This window comes from Myotis lucifugus, unplaced genomic scaffold, assembly GCF_000147115.1.
Source record: "Myotis lucifugus unplaced genomic scaffold, Myoluc2.0 scaffold_95, whole genome shotgun sequence".
Lineage (NCBI taxonomy): Eukaryota > Metazoa > Chordata > Mammalia > Chiroptera > Vespertilionidae > Myotis > Myotis lucifugus.
The window spans coordinates 988,377-1,008,628 of NW_005871143.1; the positions used below are offsets into that span (position 1 = coordinate 988,377).

The 20,252-nt window shown below is 38.9% G+C and overlaps 1 protein-coding gene across 7 annotated transcripts in view; it reads left to right on the forward strand.

The window, feature by feature from the left end:
- Positions 1-20,252, forward strand: part of ATXN1 (ataxin 1) — a 403,499-nt gene that overhangs the window by 150,334 nt on the left and 232,913 nt on the right. For 6 of the 7 annotated variants that reach the window (XM_023756489.1, XM_006091750.3, XM_014458390.2 and 3 more), the window contains one exon: positions 4,863-4,990. The exons of the other annotated variant lie outside the window; for it this stretch is intronic. The gene's annotated coding sequence lies outside the window, so the exon portion shown is untranslated. The remainder of the gene's footprint in view (positions 1-4,862; positions 4,991-20,252) is intronic. 7 annotated transcript variants of the gene reach the window in all.

Consider the following 20,252-nt stretch of genomic DNA (forward strand, 5'->3'; position numbering starts at 1 on the left):
CAGGCAAGTTGTCACAGGCTCATAGGTTTGGTTTTGAAAAATGAAAAGCGGATACGTGAGAAAGTGGTCCATGTGGGAATAAGAATTACAATAAAAGTAGAAAACGCTGTCTGGCGCTGGTGTGTGTTTCTCTGAGTGCTGAGGTTCTCTGCCGCGGAGATTCATCACTGAAGTGCTGGCCAGTACTGGGGAGGCGGCGCACCTCTCCTGGGACTCATCAGCTGAATAGAATGATTAAGCAGCTGAATAGAATGATTCGTGACGTGCTGGTGTTGTGGAGGCAGAAGCTTGGTCTCGATTTCCATTAAATAAGTGTGTGGAATCAATACCTAACTGAATGTTTGTCATGGGAACACCCTGAGGCCCCTGTGTAGCTGGTATTTTTCAGACTAATTCTCAGACAGGAAAATGTGCAGCATGTCTCTTTTCTGAAATAGTTTCAACAACTTTTATGTAATGCTGATGCATCTGGAAGTGAAAATGCTAAGAGTTTCATTTCACTAAAAATGGATTTAATTTTTACTTTAACCTTTAACTTTAGATCATAATTAGTAGCATTTTCACCTTCGTCTTAAGAGCATCAAAGTGTATATATTCATTGACACATTGAACCAGTATTTAGTGAGAATGTTTATGTGCAAAGAACTGTGTAGGTTGTTATAAAAAAAATGCAGAGACCTGGTCAGTACTCTAAGGAGCTCAGAGTCTAGAGAGGGAAACAGATCATTGCACAGCAGGACAAAGACAATGTATGTGGGAGCGTATCACAGAGGAAATGACATCTGAGCATTTGAGCTGAATCTTAAAGGAAGAATTTCAGCTATAGGAATCAGCACAAATAAAGAGGAATTTTGCCTTATATTCTTAAGGGTTCACCAGATTTTTTTTCCTACAAGCATATGATGAGATTAATAGTAAATTCAGACCAAAATTATCTAAATAAATTAAGACTTTTTGGGCTAAATTTGTTCTACCTTTGCATCTTAATTACATTGTAGAGAACAATATATTTGCAATAAACTGGTCAATGGGTGTGGCCAATCAATAGAATTGTAATTCAGTTTAAAAGTAGTGTAACATTCTAGTGGTAAAACAATTAGAAGTTAAGAACTTGGCATTTTTATAATATTTTCCTTCTGTAGCTCTAATACTTCTCAGAAAATGGTTAAGCTCCAATTAGAAATCTGACTTGCTTTGGGTTTTATCACTTATCAGAGAGGTAAAGATGAATTATTAATAGAAATCTCAAATACAGTAATGATAGTACCTTATATTTCAGTAGCACACAGTATATGAAATACTTTTGTAGTCATTATTTAAATTTGGCCAGTATATTAAAAAAGGGCATCATACGACTGATAAGTTTCTTGGTAGAATAAATTACTACCAGTTCATTCTGCTCAACTGTGCACTGGTAGCATTTGTAAACAATTCATTCTGACATTATTTAAAAAAAAATATTGTTGCAGAATTGTCTTGCCTCTTTTCCCCTCTTTGCATAAGTCTGTTACATTAAATTTCAACAAATCTAAATCACCATAGCACTTAATAGATAATGTGTTTGCTCTTAATTCATACACTTTCTGGCATATTAATTAGGCTAAAACATAATATTTATTTATAGAAGTTATATTACTCTGTCCAGTAATTAATAGAAATGAATATGTATATCTTGTTTTATTAGCAAAAGAAATAATTTGCAATAAGCATTCCTAATCTTTAAGCTAAATATTTATGGCATTTGAATGATAATATTTGGTGTTTCTGTCATTTAGATTTTATAGATAATTTCTGAACAGCAATACATCTTCTGTGTTGATGCTTTGTGCCTTTATACATATACTAGAGGCCCGAAGCACGAAATTCTTGCAAGAGTAGGCCTTTGCAGCCACGGGCGGCTGCCTGGATCCCTCCCTTGCAGCCATGGCAGCTGCAGCCCCGGCTTAGTCCAGAAGGACATCCTGAAGGACTTCTGGTCTAATTAGCATATTACGCTTTTATTATTATAGATTGTAGTGAGTAAGACTCACCTTTATCCTTGGTCTGCTGAGTGTCTCTTCAGCCATTTTATGGCTTTACAGAGACGCTAATGCTAATTAATGTTTTACTAGTAGGAAGAGTCATTTTCAAATAAAACTGTTAAATTTGAAGCGTGAATTATAAATTCAACATGGTTGTCCTAATAGTAATATTGACAATGATGGTTATACAGTTACTATTTCTAGGTGCTTCTAGTGTGCTGGGCTCTGTGCTAAACATTTTACTGGTATATTATTTAATTTTCCCAACTACTCTGTGAGGTAGGTGTTATCCCCATTTTACAGATTAATTTATAACTGTTATGCCTTGTACCATTTAATAATAGTTAAATATACTACATATATTAAAATATTTAAATAGTCAACTGTGGAGCTTTGCACATATGAAATGTATACTTTCATTCAACAAATATTTATTTGTTGACTATTTATGTTCAAGGCTGATGTGCTAACTCTGAGGATAGTGTAATGAGGTACTACCCCTCCTTTGCCTTTAAGGCAGCGGTTCTCAACCTGTGGGTCGCGACCCCTTTGGCAGTCAAATGGCCCTTTCACAGGGGTCGCCTAAGACCTTCCTGCATATCAGATATTTACATTACGATTCATAACAGTAGCAACATTACAGTTATGAAGTAGCAACAAAAATAATTTTATGGTTGGGTCACAACATGAGGAACTGTATTTAAAGGGCCAGAAGGTTGAGAACCACTGCTTTAAGGGACTTGCGATGCATTGGGAGAGATGGACTTGCTTAAAACACAAGTACAAGAAACTATGATAATTGGTTTTCTAGCAGAGAGTGTTGTAGAAGAGTGGGAAAAGAGGGCCTCAGCTTCCCAGAAGGTAGTTGAGAGGTCTTCACAGAAGAGCAGCCCTCACTGAGACTTGAAGAATGAGTCTGGGTTTGAAGAGGTGCTGTGCAGCGGGAACAGAATAGACCAGAGTGTGGAGATGCGTGGGAGCCAGGCAGGGTTGGTCAGGGAGCTACAGGGATTCCAAGGTGCTGAGGGTCAAGTGAAGCTGGAGGAGCTGCATAGCTGGATGGGGTCAGGTCCAGGAGCCTTGCATGCTGTTCAAAGGAATGCAGACCTTATCCTCTGTGTTGAAAAGCCATCAGCAGATTAATTCAACAAACACTAATTATGATAAGGGTTGTTCTTCCCTCCCTCCCTCCCTCATTTATTCACTCAGCAGATTTTTATAGAGTGCCGATAATGTGCCAAGCATTGTGTTGACTATTGAGGATAAAAGGGTAGACAAGAGCACATGTGTTCTGCCTTCGTAGAGTTTACTAATTAGTGGCGGAAACAAGCATCAATCAATGAATCTATCAAAAAATGTAAAACCTCAAAAGTGGCCAGTATAACACAGGGAAATGGTTCTATAAAAGTATGGAGAAGGTAGTGACCTGGCTAAGGAGGTCGGGAAAGGCTCCCTGAGAACAGGGCTGAGCTGAGAGCAGAAGGAGAAAATGATACAAGGTCACTTGATGAAGAAGGTGGGTTATTCAGGAAGAGGACTAGGTTATTCAGCAGTGAGGGCTAGGAGAACAAGGTGCTTTTAAAGGCTTAAAAGTAAGATAGAAAAGCTGGAGTGCAGGCTGGCAAAGAGCATGAAGGCTGAATTGCACTGGGCCTGGGGGCTAGGGTAAGAATCTGAGCTCAGTGGAAAACTATGCTAATCGAAGGGTGTGGCATGCGCAAAAGCACAGAGGCATAATCAGAACAGTGTGCACACATACCTACATTTATGCAGGTATACAGAAGGGAAATCAATATGTGACCCATTAATAACTTTGATATATGCTCATATCTATTTTGTGTTAGTGATTCTAAGATCTATATGCAGTATGAAGACTTGTAAATAGGTAAACAAGTATTTTTTTACACCATAGATATATTATAATGTATAGAAATTCCTCTCTTTATTTATGTATCTTAAATAAGGGATTTCCATATGGCTCTTGATTTTAACTGCCATTTAGGCAGGACTTGGATTTTAGTTTTTTCCTTAGTGTGTTGGCTCCCAGATTTGGGATTTGTTGGTACTTTTAATTTACTAAAATAACTATAAATCTACCCTTAATTGTAATATGAACATGTTGATTTCAGTATGACTTGGTAGTTAAAATCAAAGGATAGTCACATCCCAAAAGAGCAATGCTAAGACTTAGGGGCATATAAACTCTGGGGAAAGTACGATGGTGTTGATTTAATGTTTAAATTTTTTTTGTAATAATAAGTACAGGATTGTTGGTAGCAAGCTCAGTTTTGGAAAAATGGTACAGGACTGGAATCTGGAAGTATGAGCATGGCCTCCATGAACAATGTTGGCTCAGCAATGGGGCCTAGGAGACCAGAGTGCTTGAGCGTCAGGTGCAGCAATGACTCTGCTTTTTGTTCAATAATAGTGTGATGGAGTGGGGTGATGTGTGCAAAGGATTAATAGGAATCAGAGAGAGCATCAGATTCAGTGATGTTCCTGAAATTTTCTGGAGAATGACTCTTTTTTATTTCTCTGACGTTTGGGAATCATTAAGCAGGGAAGGAGGGAAAGGAACAGGCTTAATTTGAATCATTAAGCAGGGAAGGAGGGAAAGGAACAGGCTTAATTTGTTGGTGATGCCCCTAAAGTCAAGAGATAGGATGGGTGTGTGTGTGTGTGTGTGTGTGTGTGTGTGTGAGAGAGAGAGAGAGAGAGAGAGAGAGAGAGAGAGAGAGAGAGATTATGCACATGTGTTTCTTTTTTCTCTGACCAGTTAATGTGAATGAAGGTCACAGCAAGCTGCCTCACTCAGAGGGAATGTTGTTTTTGTACTTACAGGTCTAGGCATTTTACACTGAGTTTTCTACTGCCACACTTTCTACCCAAGCAAAATCCATGTGAAAAGATCTGCTGGGAAGGAGCCGACTGCTTATGTTTCTCCATTGTGATGAAAGCACATGGTACAGGTAAATATCTCCAAAATCTTTAACTAAAAATAATGATCATTTAATTGTAAAGTCCCCAAGATAGTGGGGGATGGAGATATATATATATATATTTTTCTCCATTCTCCTACACATACATAGACACACACACACCAACACACAACATAAACATAATCTCTAGATTCACATATTCTCTATCTCTTTTTTTTGTCTCTTTTATAAAAATGAACCCTCCTTGCTTATGGGAAAGAAAATAACTTCTGTGTATGTTGAAATCACTGATTAAGGTGGATGCCAAGACATTGATAAGAAGGGGATGATTTGGATGATGGTGTTTATAAATTCAGCTAGAGAAACTACCATCAGATGGTAGTAGGGAACATTATAATATATTCTAACACCTTTCATCTAACATTTTTATTCCTCTTAATGTAATAATGAACATATTTTCATAGCAACATATTTATCTGCAACAATATTTTTAATGATTATATAGCATACCATTGAATGCATATCCTACAATACATTTAATTGATCCTCTCTAGCTGGACATTTAATTTGCTTCTAATTTTTTTTTTTGCTCTTATGCTACCAATAATGCTCTTACAGCTTTACTAGAGGCCGGGTGCATGAATTCATGCATGGGTGGGGGTCCCTCTGGGTGGCCTGCAGGGAACAGGCCAAAACCCTCAATCCAGTGTCGCCTGCAGCTCCTACCTGCCGCTCCTGCTCATCCCGGCCCTACTGTGCCTGCTGCAGGCTCGTGCCCAATCAGTCCCGATCTGGAGAGGTTCCCGCTGCTGTAGCAGCGCTCACCAGCCATGAGCCCTGCGTCTGGTGCCCTCCCAAGGGGAGTGGCTTGCGGGATTGGGCTGAAACTGGCTCTCTGACATCCCCTGAGAGGTCCTGGATTGTGAGAGGGCACAGGCCAAGCTGAGGGAACCCCACTGGTGCATGATCAGGGCTAGGGAGGGACTGCGGGTGGGCTCCAGGGCATGTCCGTCCCATCTTGCTCAGTCCCAGTTTGGCTGGACCCCAGCAGCAAGTTAACCTACCAGTCAGAGCATCTGCCCCCTGGGGGTCAGTGCACATCATAGCAACTTGTCGACCAGTTGACTGTTTTCCCCTGGTGGTCAGTGCACGTCATAGTGAGTGGTTGAGCAGCCTTAGCATATCATTAGCATATTATGCTTTGATTGGCTGTTTTGTTGTTCTGCTGTTCAGTATATTTGCATATTACCCTTTTATTAGATAGGATATTAATTGCCAGTATTTGTAGCTTCCTTAGGATACTTCCTTAGCAGTAAATTAGCTGAATTTAAGAGTTTTTCAGTTTTAAAATGTTTGCTACTTGCTGCTAAATTCCTTTCCAATAAAGTCATATTAGTTTCTATTTCCAGGGGCAGTGTATGAGAATGCCTATGCATACAATTGTATCAGTATGGAGAATTTTGAAAACAAAAAAGTCATTGCCAATTGAATATGAGACATGGGATCCCCATGGTTTTCAGGGGAGGGCATTTATTAATAAATCATACCATTTTTAAGAACCTTCCTGCTGTAGATAGCAACATGTGTACATTACCAGTTTTTGACATTTGAGAAATATACTAAATCAAGAAGGTATGGATAGGTCCTAGGGAATTTTAAGTTTTTCTCCTTTTACAGCCAAGTATTTTTAGATGACCATGAGATTACTAGATAGCGATAATTTTTCACTGGAAAACATAGTTTTTCTTTAACAAGAATAAAAAGGTATTTAATAAACAGCCTATATTAAACATAGATCTGAAGTTGTATGCTCATTAGTTAAAATATGTGTATGTGGGTGTATATATACATACACATATGAGTATATATCTCTATGCATACATATGTGTGTACACACACATGCACACACACATACAGACACGTATCTGTCTAATGTTGGGAGCATGATTAGATATAACTGTGGCAGCACTGTATTGAGCAGAGGCTGGGAACCACAGTGGGAAGATCCAGGCTCCAGACTTTCTGGGCTCAAATTCCAGCCTAGCTGTTTTTTTGAGATGTGATGCCCAGCAAGTTAACTTTCCATCTCAATGTCTAAATTTATAAAATTTAGATAACAATAGTACTCATTTCATAGGGTGTGGCAAATATATGTGAAATATTGACAATCATTATAAATCCTATTTCGAAAGAATATCTAATGATATGAGAAAATGGTCATGACAGAAGCAAACAAACAAAAAAACAAAAACAAAGTATGACCCTGACTATAGTATAATGTCAATTAAAAAATATTTTTTAGTATCTTTCCAAATGTCTTCAATTTGGATAAACGGAGTAATCCCAGTCTTGGATACACGGCCTGCCCTAAGGCTGCAAGTCAGAGACCCAGTGCTCACAGAGGTGTCTGTCATCCGGCCAGTGGGGCCCTGGTTACAGCCCTGGTTACAGACCTTGCTCCTGAGGTGTGGCCAGCACCTGGGCTCAGGCAAGCTTTGGGCCTCTTTGAGCTATGCCTGCCGAGTTTAACTGTCCAGCTCCATATGTGAGCTGCCCTACCAAGCTCATCTTTCTTTTTTATTATTTTTTAAAATTTAAATTCTTTATTGTTTAAAGTATTACATAAGTCTCCTTTTTCCCCCATTGCCTCTCCCCGGCTGTTCCCACCCCCCAGCACATGCCCTCACCCCCCTACTGTCTGTGTCCATGGGTTATGTTTATATGCATGCATACAAGTCCTTTGGTTAATCTCTTACCCACCCCCCTTCCCTCTGAGGTTGGATGATCTGTTCGATGCTACTATGTCTCTGGATCTATTTTTGTTCATCAGTTTATGTTGCTCATTATATTCCACAAATGAGTGAGATCATGTGATATTTATCTTTTTCCGACTGGCTTATTTCACTTAGCATAATGCTCTCCAGGTTCTTCCATGCTGTTGCAAATGGTAAGAGTTCCTTCTTTTTTACAGCAGCTTAGTATTCCATTGTGTAGATGTAAAAAGGAACCCTTGTGCACTGCTCGTGGGAATGCAGACTGGTGCAGTCACTGTGAGAAACAGTGTGGAGTTTCCTCAAAAAATTAAAAATGGAACTCCCATTTGACCAAGTAATCCCACTTCTAGGAATATATCCCAAGAAATAAGAAACACCAATCAGAAAGGATATATGCACCCCTGTGTTCATAGGAGTACAATTTACAATACTAAGATTTGGAAATAGCGTAAGTGCCCATCAGCAGATGAGTGGATTAAAAAAACTGTGGTAGGCTCATTTCCCCACCCCATAACTGCATGAGCTTCCTTTCACTAAATATGTGAAAGAGAAAATAGAATGGGAGACCCCAGCTCTTAGGAAACATGCTTTATCCTACGTAAAGGGGAAAACTGGGATTGTAAGTCCCTTGACCTTTAGCTGCATCATAAGCTTGAAAAGTTGAAGGAAAAAGGGTCAAAGAATTACTTGGTGTTAAGAAGACTAACAGTAGATGAGTTGTCTGGCTTCAGCTAATGTTTTTCACTAGACACTCTGGGACTCTTGTGTGTGTCGATGCTGCATTGTTTTGGCCCACACGTTTGTTTAAACAGCTCTGTATTTTTCAGTAAAAGAGGAACATCTGAATTCCTTATTAAGACAATTTAGCTTAAGAATTCCCCTTTAATGGGTCATAAATATTCTCCTCTAAATGATTACGATGATGAGTAAGCAAATAAAACTTGTATTTGTCCAATATATATGTTGTTTCAACAAAATTAATAATTTTGTAAAGGGAGGGACAACAACAAATGTGTCAGCAAATATAGGTCAGAAAAGGAGTTCATGATGTTCTGCCAAACTCCAGCGAGGTGCCTTGTGAGTGTAGGTAGACAGGCGCAATGTTGCGGGAGTGAGAATGGCAATTGCACTACCATATGGAACATTTGGTATTTGGGAAGCACTTAGATTCCTCCTCAAATACAGAATCAGTAGGGATTCAAACAGAGAAGAAGAAATGGTTCTCTCGCTGTGAATCACTGGCTGGTGTGCAGAAATGCGGACATGTTGACTAGCAAGGACTTATCAGAATGAGGTTCTCCAGGGAGGCTGAAGAGTGGGGATATTTCAGCATAGCTCACCGGGCTGTGTCCTTGGGCCTGTGGTCCAGCAATGTTCGGTGGTCTCCATCACCAAACCACTTGTTGCAATGGTGTAGGAAATCTCTCTGCAAGATCAGGCCACATCAGTCTTGAAAACTCAATACATGGGTTCTATAGGGTCTTAAGCACAGTGTCAGTATATTGGGGAAGCATAGCTTTTGAATTGTAAGAAACTGAGACAATGTCTTTAAATTCTAATCTGATTCAGTCAGTCATCACTCATTTATTTACTAGGCAAATACCTCTATTGAGAGCTACCATGTGCTGGTGCAGTTCTAAACATCGGAGACATGCAATGGGACAAGACAGACATGAGGCCTGTCCTGATGGAGCTTGCATTTGTAAGGGAGATAGATTTGACAGCTTCATAGCCTGGTGTGGGGAACAGGGGAGCTGAACAGGACCATCCTAAAAGGAGGGGCAAGTGCATCTGAAATGAGAAGCTGGAGACACCAATGGGGAAAGACTTGTGAATCTGGAAGGCAGAAGGCAGAAAAGCCAGAGACTAGCCAGGGCCTGGCGGTGAGGTTGTGACTATCGACAGTGGAACCACGTAGGGAAATAAAGGTGAGGCAAGAAGACAACTATAAAACTTTGCTTGAATGCACAATTGTCAGGCCCAGTAAAAATTATACAGCTATTGATCTCTCAGTTTAAGTTATCTAAGCTAAGTACGGTATTGACAATTCATATTTTAAGAAATTGTGACATGAATACGTTTTACTCTATGACTACATAAACATGTTAGAGTGGGTGGCTCATGATATATGGTGCTACTTTCTTTTTCAACCCCCATCCACAGGAAGGGTTGGGGTGGTGGCTCCACCAGAGCGCATTGACCTTATTCCAACTTTGACTCACTACATCCCATTTCTTACCCGATCCACCATCGTTCCTGTTAGAGAGGTTAATTATGTAAGTAATTCTGCCTTCTGTGTACAAACATAAGTAACATTATTCAGTTAACTTTAAACAGATTTAAATTCCAGATCTAAATAGTCTGCCTAGTCGTCACATCTTGGCCTCTTTAGGATTTGGTGCCTTTCACTCAGCCTGTTAGTGGGATTGTTCTTTTTTTCCATCCTGTACCCATTTGGGTGCTTTTAGGGGTTTCTTAAGTAATAAACACATTCAGAGATTTCTTTATTTCCTTCAGCCTTCAGCATGGGTTTGGTAAAGGCTACATTTTTGGCTTTGGATTTATAACCATTTCCTTGTTCTCTATTTTGTCCCTCCCTGCTCACCTGCTCTCTCTTGGGGCTTAGCCCTCTGCTATATGCTTTTCCTCAACCCAACCCAACCCAACCCACCCAACCACACACACACACTGCATTCTGGGATCTGCAATGCACATTTCCATGGTGAAGTAAACCCTGTTGATACTCATTAAATATTTAAAATAGAGATCTCCTCAAATATTACCTTTCAGCCCAGACATGTTCTTTCCTTTTCCACTCCAGTACCTTCAATCTGAAGGTGGCCTCTATAGTTCTTAGCCAGTTTGGGGGAAAGTATCATTTTGAGGCACTTTATGATGTTTTCCATGGCAGAATGAAAAAGGCAGAGACAGAGATTCAAGAGTACATAGCATTTTAGATGTAGGCATAGCTTTTCAAACCTATTCTGGTGTATATTCGTTTCTAAAGTAATTTACCAGACTTCTGTAGAAAGCATTTTGTTCTTTGAAAGTCTGATAAATAATATGATTTATCATGTCAGTGCGCAAACATTCACATACTTATTTTACCTTTCCTGGAATAAGGGAGAACATTTTGTCCTCTACATGTGTAAAATACATGAGAAGATGGTAGATACCAAAGCCTTCCATGTGTCTTTCTTTGCGACCCTCCTGCAGGATGCCACCGCCTCCCTCCCCTCTAATGCAGGAAGGCTGCTCCGGGGTTTGGAGCACTGCGCCATTCAAAGCGTGAGCAACCACTAGGAGTGGAAACATCAAAGTGTCGGTATTCTGCGGTACTTTTCAAATGACTATTTTTTTCTTAGAGTTTATCAAGTGAGCTGGAGTATTTAAATAGGCTTCCTGAATTCTAGAATGTTAGGTGTTATAGCTTTTGATGTTGTACTAATTAGAGGCGGAAGGAAACATGAAGAGCATTTAGTTTCTTCGCCATCCCCACCCCAACTCAAGACCCCTCTCAGTATGTATCATTAGTGCCTTTCATCTTACTGGTGTTCAAATAGTGAATCACTGGTTGTTCATTCATTACTGAAAGAACCATCATCATTGTAAGATCTAAATAATATACCTAACTTTTTGAGAGTCATATAGTCTTTTATTTGAGTTAGTGAGAAACAACAGGCTCATGCTCCTATATGCCAAGAAGGAGCATCTCTTTAGACAAAATGAGGAACATACCACTGGTATTTAAGTTTACACTAAATGTTTTAGTAAAATTTGGGAAGATAGTTTCTGTGACTTGTCAGTTATATTCTGTTCCTCCTGTTTTCTCTTCAGAAATATTATTTCTTCTCCATCCCGCTTTTTTTTTTTTTTGCCTTTACAGTGAGACAGGATAACAGGTCCCTGTGAAGATTATGTGCATATATCAGTGATAACATTGTCATTTGTTGATTTGTTGATGATAGCCATTCTGACAGGTGTGAGATGGTATTGCATTGTCGTTTTGATTTGCATCTCTCCAATGGTTAGTGACTTTGAGCATGTTTTCATATGTCTCTTGGCCTTCCTTATGTCCTCTTTCAAAAAGTATCTATTTAGATCCGTGGTCCATTTTTTGATTGGGTTGTTTATCTTCCTTTTGTTAAGTTGTATGAGTTCCCTGTAAATGATGGAGATTAAACCTTTATCGGTGATAACATTGGCAAATATGTTCTCCCATGCAGTGGGCTTTCTTGTTGTTTTGTTGGTGGTTTCTTTTGTTGTGCAGAAGCTTTTTATTTTGATGTAGTCCCATTTGTTTATTTTCTCTTTAATTTCGAATGCCCTAAGAGCTGTATTGGTGAAGATATTGCTTCAGCATATGTCTGAGATTTTTCTGCCTGTGGATTCCTCTAATATTTTTATGGTTTCCCGTCTTACATTTAGGTCCTTTATCCATTTTGAGTTTATTTTTGTGTATGCTGTAAGTTGGTGGTCTAGTTTCATTTTTTGCATGTATCTGTCCAATTTCCCCCCACACCATTTATTGAAGAGACTGTCCTGACTCCATGTATGTCCTTGCCTCCTTTGTCAAATATTAATTGAGCATAGTGGTTTGGGTCGATTTCTGGATTCTCTATTCTATTCCATTGGTCTATATGTCTGGTCTTGTGCCAGTACCAGGCAGTTTTGAGAACAGTGGCTTTGTAATACAGCTTGATATCTGGTATTGAGATCCCTCCTACTTTGTTCTTCTTTCTCAGGATTGCTGCAGCTATTCGGGGTCTTTTTTTATTCCAGATGAATTTTTGGAGAGTTCATTCTAGGTCTGTGAAATATGCCATTGGTATTTTAATGGGGAATGCATTAAATCTATAGATTGCTTTGGGTAGTATGGACATTTTAATGATGTTGATTCTCCCAGTCCATGAGTATGGTATGTTCTTCCATCTGTTTATGTCTTCCTCTATCTCTTTTTTCAGTGTCCTGTAGTTTTCTGAGTACAGATCTTTTACCTCCTTAGTTAAATTTATTCCTAGGTATCTTGATGTTTTTGGTGTGATGGTAAATGGGATTGTTTTTTTAATCTCTCTTTCTGTAAGTTCACTATTGGTGTATAAAAATGCCATAGATTTCTTGGCGTTAATTTTGTATCCCGCTACATTGCCGAATTCATTTATTAAATCTAATAATTTTGTGATGGAGTCTTTAGGGTTTTCTATGTACAGTATCATGTCATCTGCAAATAATGACAGTTTTGCGTCTTCTTTTCCAATTTGGATACCTTTTATTTCTTCTTCTTGTCTAATTGCTATGGCTAGCACTTCTAGTACTCTGTGGAACAGCAGTAGTGAAAGTGGGCATCCCTGTCTCATTCCTGTTCTTAGGTGACATGGTTTTAGTTTTTACCCATTGAGTATGATGTTGGCTATAGGTTTATCATATAAGGCTATTATTATGTTGAGGTATGATCCCTCTATTCCCATTTTGCTGAGGGTTTTTATCAATAAAGGGTGTTAGATTTTGTCAAATGCTTTTTCTGCATGGATTGATATGATTATGTGATTTTTATCTCTCAATTTGTTTATGTGATGTATCACGTTTATTGATTTGCAGATATTGCACCATCCTTGCATCCCCGTGATAAATCCTACTTGGTCATGGTGTATGATCTTTCTGATGTAATGCTGGATCTGATTTGCTAGAATTTTGTTGAGGATTTTGACATCTATGTTCACGAGGGATATTGGCCTGTAATTCTCTTTCTTTGTGTTGTCTTTATCTGCTTTTGGTATGATGGTAATGCTGGCTTCATAGAATGAGCTTGGAAGTGTTCCTTCCTCTTGAATTTTTTTGAGTAGTCTGAAGAGTATAGGTTTTAGTTCTTCTTTGAATGTTTGGTAAAACTTTCCTGTGAAGCCGTCTGGCTCTGGGCTTTTGTTTGCTGGAAGTATTTTGATGACTGCTTCAATATCCTCCATAGTTATTGGCCTATTGAGATTTTTAGATTCTTCCTGATTGAGTTTTGAAGGTTGTATTTTTCTAGGAATTTGTCCATTTCATCTAGGTTGTCTAGTTTGTTGGAGTAGAGTTGTTCATAGTATTTTTTAACAATCCTTTGTATTTCTGTGGGGCCTGTTGTTATTTTGTCTCTTTCATTTCTGATTTTGTTTATTTGGGTTCTTTCTCTTTGCTTCTTGGTGAGGCTGGCTAGAGGTTCATCAATTTTGTTTATCCTTTCAAAGAACCAGCTCTTGGTTTCATTGATCTTTTGTATTATTTTTTTGGTCTCTGTGTCATGTATTTCTGCTCTGATCTTTATTATCCCCTTCCTTCTTCTCACTCTGAGCTTTCCTTGCTCTCTTTTTAATTCTTTAAGTTGTAGAGTTAGATGATTTATTTGTTTTTTGAGGTAGGCCTGTAGAGCTATAAACTTCCCACTCAGGACTGCTTTCACTGTGTCCTATAGATTTTGGATTGTTGTGTTTTCATTGTCATTCGTTTCCATGATGTTTTTAATTTCTTCTTTGATCTCTTTGGTAACCCAATCATTGTTTAATAGCATGCTATTCAGCTTCCAGGTGCTTAAATTTTTTTGATTGTTTTGATTGTAGTTTATTTCTAATATTAAGCCATTATGGTCTGACAAGATGCTTGATATGATTTCAGTCTTCTTGAATTTGGAAAGACTTTGCCTGTGTCCCAATATGTGGTCTATCTTTGAAAATGTCCCATGTGCACTTGAGAAGAACGTATATTTCGTGGCTTTGGGGTGAAATGTTCTGAAGATGTCAATTAAGTTCATCTGATCTAGTGAGTCATTTAGGATTGCTATTTCTTTGCTGATTTTTTGTCTAGAGGATTTATCCAGTGATGTCAGTGGTGTATTGAAGTCCCCTACAATGATTGTATTGTTGTTGATCTCTCCCTTTATATCTTCCAGGAGTTTTTTTTTTATGTATTTGGGTGCTCCTGTGTGGGTGTATGTATGTTTACCAGGGTTATATCCTCTTGTTGTGTAGATTCCTTTAGCATTATGAAGTGGCCTTCCTTATCTCTTGTTATGGCCTTCACTTTGAGGTCTATTTTGTCTGATATAAATATTGCTACCCCTGCTTTTTTTTTTTCATTTCCATTTGCCTGGAAGATATTTTTCAATCCCTTCACTTTTAGTCTGTGTGAGTCCCTTGTTCTGAGGTGGGTGTCTTGTAGACAGCATACATATGGGTCATGTTTTTTTATCCATTCAGCCATTTGATGTCTTTTGATTGGAGCATTTAGTCCATTTATGTTTAAAGTTATTATTGATAGGTACTTGTTTGTAGCCATTTTTATTTTTTGTGCCTGTGTTCCTTCTTCCCTTTTTATTTCTTTTTTTTTTACCAGTCCCTTTAGCATTTCTTGCATTGCTGGCTTGGTAGTGATAAACTCCCTTAGCCTTTTATTCTTGGATTCAGTCCCTTGCTTTGCATCACTTTGTAAATTTCCTTCCACTCCTTTCTGGCCTGATGTGTTTCTGTTGAGAAATCATTTGGTAATCTAATGTGAGATCTCTTGTACATAAGTTTCTGTCTCCCTCTTGCAGCCTGTAAGATTCTCTGTTCGTCCTGAACGTTTGCCATCATAATTACGATGTGTTTTGGTGTGGGTCTTTTCAGGTTCATCTTGTTTGGGACTCTCTTTTTTTTCTGGTAGATAAAACAAAATAACATAACCAAATAAAACAAGAAACCCAGAAGCTGGGGCTGTGGGGCTGTGTTTGATCCCCCTGACAGAGATGTGATCTCCTGAGTGGTCTGTGGCTGAACCCAAGTTCAGGTGGAGTGGTTTGGGGATCAGGAGGGCTTTGAACAAGTACTCACTTACTCTGTGCCTCCAAGTTTTGAATCTATAATATGAGTGGGTTACTCTCTGGGGCTTCTTTTACTTCTACAAACGATCATCATCTGACATCCTTGATGTTTTAAGCCTTTGAAATCTCTGTAGAAAAGAACCTATGAAAGCCCAGTCACTGTTTATATTTTCTCTGTGCATTTGAGTGGATGCATAAAGTGTTTTTGGTTTGTGTCCTCTCTCATGCTCAGGTGGACTTGCTCCTCCGGTGGTGATGATAAAACAAAATAAAACTCTCCTTTCCTGCACAAAGGCAACCCCATTCCAGATGCTTAACCCCTTAAGCTGGTGTTCAGATGTCACAGAGGGAGCATCCTTTGCTTGTCACTGAAATACTGCCATCTCTGGAGTGAAATTTGGCAGCTGTGTGATAGTCAAGCTGCAGTACTTCTATTACAGTTTGGGGAACGGAGTAAGACAGAAATAGCAGACTCCAAAATAATCTAATTAAAACAGCAGGGAACGTGGGATTGGGCAACAAGAAGGGAGGATTATCTCTGATTACCTCTGCTGTTTAGACGGTGTGGACTTCAGCTCCAAAAGCCCCATTGGTGACCCATTGATATCCCATTGCACTATTTTGTGATTTCTTTTCTCTGTCTTTTCCCGGTGGTCTAATTATCAGGCTGTATGGGCACTGAAATAGATCTGTCTTTTTAGAGCCACCTCCTCCTTTTGCCCCCTGCATAAGATAATATCGGGTTTGGTATTTATGATATCAGAATGTGCTATGCTGAGAAATTATGTTAAGGCACCTTTTGAATGGCTTGGGAAGGGTGAGTTGGCAGACCAGAAAACTCTTCTGTTTAATTCCAGGATCTTGGTAAATAAAAGTGAACAGGAAGGAAAATTTAAGAAATGAACCTAGTAGACAAATGCAGTTGAATAAAAATGTATGATCCTTTAGATTTTTCTGGACTAGGAGTAACCATTGTGATAAATATTAGAATAAGACCGTGGGAGGATTAGTGGACAAAATTTTAAAATACTGAGCAATGTGTGCAACAGGTTTTACAAAAAAGGAAAGGATTTGCCAACAGAGAAATAATCAGCTAATAGGACATGAGAAGTCTCAAAAGGGAGCTTCCAGGGAATTGAGGAAGCAGATGCTGAAAGAACTCGGGCATTCTGTTAATGGATACTACCGTGGGATGAATGCAAGTGTCTTTGTGTGTGCGTCCATGACTGTGTGTACATTTGTGCCGATATCCACAGACACGATACATATGTGCGTCTGTTGTATATATCCCCAGATGGAAAAAACACGTTGGCATTAATTAAAAAGGGTGGTACGAGACAGTGAAAATAAAATTCCTTTGGGAAACATATACTAATGTAATTAAAGTACATGATCTAACTTTGTGTGTGCATGAGAGAGTTTGCTTATTCATGGTTTAGAACAATAGTAGGAGTTAAATATTAACAGACTTAAGTGTCAATAAGTGTCTAAAAATACAAATTCTCTATTGTTAGCAGCTCTTACAATACAGCAGTGTAATTTAGATATGTCTGCGCTTGTTTGGAATTCAAATGATTTGGGTAAAGAATGTTGCGGAGTGTAATTTGTGGGAGAAAATGTGCCCCAATTGTTTGTTTATTATTCCTGAGGACATTTGCAGGGCTGAACTATCACACGGAGAAAAGAACAGCTTTGTTCAGAGCATTAGGGGCAGTCCAAGAAAACTGAGTTATGTAAAGAAACTTAGAGAGTCTCTCTTTGATTGATGGTGCTTTTTGTTTGCTCTTCATTATTCCCTTTGAAGGAATGAAAACTATGAAATTGGATGTGAAAACTGGAGTAAGACAAGTGGCTTCTCAGATATTTTTACCTCAGCCGTTTGTAGTTTTCCTAGTAAAGCAGTCATATACAGGATGGGGCAAAAGTAGGTTTACAGTTCGTTGTATGGAAAGTAATACCATATTTAATAAATAAGAATATAAATTGTTTCGTGTACTGACAACTATAAACCTACTTTGCCCCACTCTGCATAAGAAGTCTATGTTTACTACATTAAATCTTCCTGAAAAGTGTGTCCATGAGGTTTGATTTTAGGAATTAGATTAGAAGATGCAGAGGCAGTTTGTACATGCTAACTGTGTGATGGGTTTTGTCTCTAGATATTTTATATGCCTACATATTTTTATAGAATGAGCAGTGTAGTAAAAGGGGGCATAGCATACTGTCTTCTTCAGAAGGTCTTTCCTGCCTACTTGTCACCTTATCTATCCCCTTTTCTCCAGGTAAAGTTTACTATATGCACGTTTAAGCCATCACTATACTCTAAATGCTTTTATCAGGGACTTGCAGACAAACATGGGTCTCTATTAACTAGGCTATAAACCACTTGAAAAAAATGATTTTTTAAAAAATCACTAAATGTTTTAGCAACAATATTTAGTAAAAATGTAACTGTAGCACCTAAGACAACTCCCTTAACATATAATTTGTTGAATGAATCAATGAATAAATCAATTAGATACCTATTGTGTGCCTATCATTGTCTTTGACGTGAGGGACAATGTTTAAGAAGTTTAATGCATGGTCACATCTGCTCTGACGTGCTATAAAATCTAGCTAAGGGTTAGACCAACTTGAATAATGAAATAAACATTGGATTGTAACAAAGAATAACAGGGAATAATATCATTGAGTCCATAGTATGTAAATAAATAACTGACTAAATAAATAAATGAGGCAAAAGAGACAACTTTCCTACAGAGGAATTTTAATTAATTAACAAATAAACCTGAGAGAAATAGAAAAGCATTATTAGCACCCATAGTAATAATTGCTATAGGAAAGTTCCACTGATAGTTGCTAAAATTAGTGGGCAAAATCTTAAGCAGGAACAGGATATTTGTAGAGTTTCAAAATATCTCCCTCCAAAATTTTTTTGTAGTTATGAAGAGAAAAATATAACTCTAACTGGAGAATCCTGGCAGACACCACCTTAACTAAGTGATCAAGGTTAGCATCACCAATAATACATACTGACATGTGCCCCTTCATATGAAGCACTGAGAAGGGCACATCACCTGAGTGGTATCCTTCCCAACAATGTATAATCTCACTGTCATCACAAGAAAATATCAGATACCTCCAAGTTGACATTCTAGAAAATAGCTGACCAGTACTCTTCAAAATTGTCAAGGTCTTTAAAGGTAAGGAAGAACTAAGGACCTGCCACAGGTTGGAGGAGACTAAAGAGGACATCCACATGCAACATGAAATCCTATATTGGATCCTGAAGCAGAAAAAGGACATTAGTGGAAAACCTGGTGAAATCCTAATGAATTCTATAGTTCGTTGGTAGTATTGAACACGGTTAATTTTCTAGCTCTGATCATTGTTCTTTGGTTATGTAAGAAATTAACATAAGGGCAAGCTGGGTGAAGAGCACAAAGAAACTCGGTGCTATTTTTTTAACTCTCTGTAAATCTGAAAGTAACATTATGAAACTCTAGTTGAAGATGCAATACCAATCCACAAGAAGCAATTACAGAGCAATACATGACAGTATACAACTAAGAAGTTGCAATGGTGGTGGAGGCAACTCTGGGCTGAGTGAGCATTGAGGAGGAGGAGGAGAGAGAGCTGGTGATTGGAGTGGTCAGGAAAAGTTTCATAGGAGAAAGAAAACTTGACTTGTATCTTGAATGGTGGTGGAGAGATGAGGGGTGGGGCACACTGAGCGGTTGTTCTAGGTGCGGGAACAAAGGCCCAAGGAAAGGATGCAGACAGCCCAGGTGGGATGTGTTAGGGAGGCTGCCTGAGTGATGTGTGCATTTTTGCTGGAGAGATGGATGAAAGCAAGTTGGAAAACTGTGGGGAAGACAGAGTAGAGGCTCATTAAGACCAGGCAGAGGAGTTTGAAGGTAATGTGATAGTGTTATAAGTTCTTGTTCAAGGAAGTGACTCAGTGGCATGATATAGATGTGAAATTGGCGACAGGTATCCAGGGTGGCTGGAGTTGGGAGAGATGAAGGTAGGTGAGTTAGGAGTTAAAAGTAATGAGAGCCTATGTATTTGGGGCCTGGGGTGTGGGGGGGGGGTCAGTAAAGGAAGAAGCAGCAACATACCCCAAGCCATTTGCAGAGGTAGAATCATAGAAGTTAGTGATTGACAGATGTGGGGCATGAAGACGGAGGAGTCATGATTCTTGGGTCAAGCTTACAAGAGAGGTGATGCTGGTGTTCATAACTGAAACAGTTCATTCAGCAGATATCACTGCCCACATTGAAGAATTATATATTTTAGATAAAGAAGGAAATTAAAAAGAGTGTAAACATAATGTCTGCCTACAGTGAAGCATGGAGCAGGAAAGCCCACTTGAGCTGGACTGCATGAATTTATAGATGACCAGTCAGACCTACCTAAGGGGTCTCTGTCCTTCCAATAAAAAGAAGGGCCTGGCCTGTATGGCTCAGTGCTTGAGCATTGACCTGTGAACCAGGAGGTGACTGTTAGATTCCCGGTCAGGGCACATGCCCGGTTTTCAGGCTTGATCCCCAGTAGGAGGCATGCAAGAGACAGCTGATCCATGATTCTCTCTCATCATTGATGTTTCTGTCTCTTTATCCCTCTCCCTTCCTCTCTGAAACCAATAAAAATATATTTTAAAAAAATAAGTAAAAAGGAGGGA